The sequence below is a fragment of the Cucurbita maxima genome, unplaced genomic scaffold (assembly GCF_002738345.1).
Source record: "Cucurbita maxima cultivar Rimu unplaced genomic scaffold, Cmax_1.0 Cma_Scf00015, whole genome shotgun sequence".
Taxonomy (NCBI): domain Eukaryota; kingdom Viridiplantae; phylum Streptophyta; class Magnoliopsida; order Cucurbitales; family Cucurbitaceae; genus Cucurbita; species Cucurbita maxima.
The window spans coordinates 593,349-598,635 of record NW_019272031.1 but is presented as its reverse complement, the minus strand read 5'-3'; the positions used below and the strand labels follow the sequence as shown (position 1 = coordinate 598,635).

General features: G+C 32.4%; 1 long non-coding RNA gene across 1 annotated transcript in view; it reads left to right on the top strand.

Moving 5' to 3' along the window:
- The window catches only part of LOC111490551, a 22,878-nt gene extending 17,999 nt beyond the window's left edge, over positions 1-4,879 (top strand). Inside the window, exon 3 of the long non-coding RNA XR_002719589.1 lies at positions 4,868-4,879. This is a non-coding gene — a long non-coding RNA (uncharacterized LOC111490551). The remainder of the gene's footprint in view (positions 1-4,867) is intronic.
- The last annotated feature ends 408 nt before the right edge of the window (positions 4,880-5,287 follow it).

Here is a 5,287-nt window from a genome sequence, read left to right as displayed (position 1 = left end):
GAAAAAAAAAAAAAAAAAAAAAAAAAAAAAAAAAAAAAAAAAAAAAAAAAGATTTAACTTACCAATAATTTTTCTATCTATTTCCATTCCTTTTAAATTTGCTTGAAGTGAAAGTCATCTTCAATCTTTCTCTCCCAAAATCTGTGATCTTTCCCTTGTTTCTTTCTCCCATTTTTTCCCTTCCCAAAAATCTGCCATTTTTTTGTTTCTGTTTAGTTTTTTTTTTTCTTTTGCAGTCGTACGAGGTATTGGGGAGATATTTGGAGAAGGTGGAGAGAGAGTCTATAATTTATTTATTATTTTTTTAATTATTATTTACTTATTATTATTATTATTATCTTTTTTTTTTCTTTTTTCTCTTTTTTTTTCCGGGTCGTTACACACTAAATGAACACGGTTGTCCATGAAATTTTAAAGCTGAAGATAATATGACATGTTGAGGGCATATATTAAATTTGTAGTCATTGGATAAAGATAATTGGCTAAACCAATAAATAATGCAAATGACCAAAATGCCCCCATGACGGTTGTCTTCTGTTCAAGACCTAAATGACCTCTAAATAACATGAAATTTTGTAATCGACCTTGTTTCATGATGATCAAGGATTATGTAAAGTTTCAAACTAGTTAGAACACGTTTAGAGGCTAAATCAAGACTTATAAATAAAATGACTAAAATGCCTTTAGGTTACCTTTAGATATTTCAAAGTTCACGTGTCCTTAAATAACTTAAGACTTTAATAAAGGTTTATACATGAGAACATAAAGATCTATATATTGGAGTTTAAGTTACTTGGATCAAATTTAGAACTAAAACTAAATTAGGGGAAAAGTTAAGGCTTAAAGGAAATAATCCTTGTGACTCTAATCAAGATTCGTTATTATGATGAGTTCTTAATTTATGAGATTGTTGTTGGCCATAAAAAAGTATTTTATGACTTAAGCCTCAATAATTATTACCTAAGAATACATGAAACTAATGGAATGTTCTGAGGACAAGAACTAAGGAAAAGACCAACACAAGGCGTATAGGAATTAAGAAAATAAGAATGTTTGGTACCACTCAAGAATAAAGGACCAAGGTTCTCGTGTCCTATGGTACAATGTGTTCATGACTCATACTACATCACTGAAAACGTAACAAATTTTGGATGTAGGTGGTCCTCATGTCCTATGGTACAATGTGTTCATGACTCATACTACATCACTTGAAACATAACAAATTTTGGATGTAGGTTTGCAGACTGCAGTGCTTGGAAGGTAAAAAGTATAGGATGTAGATTTGAGACTAAATTGCTTACAATGTATGAAACCTTGGGTGTAGGTATTCAGACTACGACGCTCAGAACATATGAAACATTCAACATAGGTATTCAGACTACACCGTTAGAACGTATGAAGCCTTTGGTATAGGTCTACATACTACATCACTTGGAAGGTAAAAAGTTAGGGATGCAGGATTCAGACTACATCGCTTTATTTGTAAGAAGCCTTAGGTGTAGGTTTTAGGTTGTATCGCAGGAAATGCATAAAGCCATGGGGGCAGGTTCAGAATATGTTGCTTGGAACACAAGAAGCCTTGAACGTAAGAACAAACTGTGTCTTTTGGAACGAATGAAACCTTAGACACAGATTGTCGCATTTATTACTCATACCGTACATATCAGAGGAAATGTCTTATGCAACAGAAGAAGAACTAAGGAAAAGAACTTTGAACCTTAGAACTAAAGTTTTTAGATCAGAACACAAGTTAAGACCTTATATCTCAGAGCCAAGGTTCTTAGGGTAGATCATGAAAAGAACTTAGAAAGCTATGATAGAATTTAAGGTCTAAGTTCTAAAGACAAAAACAAGAATCGAATCCAAGTATCTTATAGAAGAGACACAACTCATCAAATCCAATGACCAAATTCAAAATAGAAATCAGTTTCCCACTAATCATAGAGAATATATATTGTAAAAATTTTATGAACTCATTCTCAAATTCACGGCAATCTAGAAGTTTTATTGTTGGTTTAAGCTCCCTCTATAAAACCTGAAGTAGGGGTTTTGGTTTGGAAAAAGAATCGAGTTAATTGAGTCTTCAACTATGAGTTGTTACAGCCACTAAAATTTTGGATTTTTTTTTATCAGATTTATTCTAAATTTGGGTGTCATAGTCAACCATTTTCCTTCAAATTTTGCTTCTACTCCTTTTAAATGAGATTACCCACAAGTTTGGTGAAGAAATAAAGTGTTGAAGGTGCCTCAAACACAACTTCCCAATTTGGTACATTATTAAAGGAAGAAGGTTGAAGCTCGAACATTAAATCTGAGCCTACACGCAAATTTGTCAAGAGAGACATATCTTGTTCGATTTTTGCACCCCCAAGGAATATTTCCATAGAAGACCACGAAGGTTAACAAGACTTAAAGTGTGTCCAATTGAAGAAAATTATTTTCGTGTAAACTTATGGGGTAAGAATCAAAATCTTACTTATAATCCATTTTCTTCCAAATTGAGTCTTTCTTTAGCTTTAGAAGATTAAATTGAGCGCTTTTGATGAAGAAATCGAGAGTTAATATGTCCTAGATCAGGTTGCCTGAGGAAACAAAATTATGCTTTCTTGAATAAATTGGGATGATCAAATTCCAAAATTAAGACCAAGAGAAATCCGAAATCTTTTAGATTGAAAATTTCATGTGTATCCATAGAGAGTTCTATTTAAGTAAAGAAATATGGGAAAAGGATATGATCAAATTCCAAAATTAAGACCGAGAGAAATCAGAAATCTTTTAGATTGAAAATTTCATGTGTATACATAGAGAGTTCTATTTAAGTAAAGAAATATGGGAAAAGAGATTGAAAATTTCATGTGTATCCACTGAGAGTTCTATTTAAGTAAAGAAATATGGGAAAAGGACCCACCAAGATTTAACCCACAAGTATTTATAAGATTTGTGTGTAATAAATCTATGAACTTTAAAAAAATAATATATTTATTTCTTATAGATCTTATGAGTGTAATTACATGTAAATAAAATATATATGGTCAAGACTTAGATATGATATACGTGTAAATAAAATATATATGGTCAAGACTTAGATATGATATTTATCCATCATTATCTCATATTTTGCATTACTACAATTTTGTGTATTTAACTCGATTAGGAAAGGAGAATTAATGTGCAAGAATCATATCACTATACCAAAGGCTCACTTGTGACAAATTTTTTTATTAAATGTATTATTACTTCATTCATTTATTTGATTTGGACATTAAAGAAAACCATGTGCAAATATTATTATCATACCTTTTAGTTTTAAACAGAGACATAGTTTGATCATTCTAAAATTATTTATACAAATAGGTGTAATAACAATTATAGAATGTTAAGATTTGGATAGACAATTTCAATGGATTAAAATCTATATTTTTTAGTACCCAAGTGGTTACTCCTCTGCCTATACTTTCATTAACTACTTATAGGCTTATATGTTAGAATTATTTGTTTTTTTTTAGGTTGGGTAGAAATATAGGGAGAAAGTGGATGATTAGATGTTCTATACTATATTTGTGAAAATTAGTGGGTACTAATTAATGTTATCCAATCTCTAAAAAATTATGTTTTTTATTAAAATAAATCTCATTCTGTCAATAAGGATAAGATCAGATGTTTATTAATATAGTTCCTATTTATTAAATGCATTACTCATCAATAAAAATGGGTAGAGTAGTTTCTAGGGAAAAAAATAATTAAAGCAAGTACCTTATGGAAAAAAAGTCGTCGATGTTATTTTCAAGTTAGCATGTAGGTAATTGTAGTCGATACATTGTCTGCAGAGCTTCAACTTCCCTTTCAACTCCAGTATGGAACCTTTGAGTTAGGCGTGAGGTTGGTTATGGATGTGTCACTTGATAGTTTATTTGATTGTCTTGCCCAATGACTCTGTCCTATAGGAGGATGTTGATCATGCGGGTTGTCAATGATTTCCAAGATAGCATTTAGGCTGATAGTAGACTCAATAAGTAGCCTACTTGTAGGCTCTTAATCATTTCCTTGGTATTCTAGGGTATAATACTCTTTCTTTTCTTGTTTGGGTTCTTGTTGCAAGTACTTAGGCTCCTTTAGTTATGTTTTTGACTTGTGATCGTGATCTATCCTAAGGACCTTGGTCCTAGGATTCTGAGGTCTCAACCTTGGTTTTGATCTAAGGGCCTTAGTACTATGGTTCTGGGTTCTTGTTTTTAAAATTTAGATCTTGATCCATGTTCTAGTCCTTGATCGTTGTCTCGTTCACGGTTACTTTTTAGGTTCTTGGTTCGTTCTCTAAGACACTCCCCATAGGATTTATGTTATCAGTCATGAACTTGACAATATATGTCCAAGGCTTCATACGTTTCAAGAAACATAGTTTGAACCTGCATCTAGGGCTTGCCATATGATACTATCTGAAAACCTACATCCAAAGTTTCTTACATTCCAAGCGATGTAGTCTGATTCTACATCCATGGCTTGCCTTATGATACAACTTGAATACCTATGCCCAAGGCTTCCTGCGTTCTAAGCGGCATAGTCTGAATACCTATGCTCAAGGTTTAATATGTTCCAAGTAGCATAGTCTAAAATCTTTCATCTCGTGTTTGCTATGTGATACAGCTTGAATATCTATGTCCAAGGCTTCATACATTCCAAGCGACGTAGTCTGAATACCTACGCTCAAGGCTCCATAAGTTATAAGCAGCGTAGTCTAAGTCATGAACATTCTATACGATGGGAGGTCTTAGGAATTTCTTGAGTTTCTGTGTCTGAAGACCTTGGTCCCTTACCCTTGAGTAGTACCTAGCATTTTTGTTACCTTGGTAGTTGTAGAGCTTATAAGTTTCTAAGTTTCGTTATTTCTTGAGGCATAAGTTGTAACATGCCATCTTAAGCTTGTGAACCAAGCATAGTAACATGCAAGAGTTATTCTAAAAATTCATAGAGTCATAATATATTATTTATAGAGTTCTAGAAGAATCTTGAATACTCGGTAAGAATTCCTTGAAGTACTTTCCTTTAAGTGTTTAAGGCCCTAACTTGGTTTAGGTTTCAAACTTGCTCAAATCAACATGAAATCTTGAACCTAACCTTCATGTCCTTAGGAATAGACCATATAAAAAGTAGTATGTCATTTGGAGTATGTTTAGATCTTGGTATCATAAAGAGTCCAGGGGCATTTTGATCATTTTACCCCTTAATTCTTAGTTTCGCTACTTAACGTGTTCTAATGACTTTCAAACTTCACATCATCACATTTAGA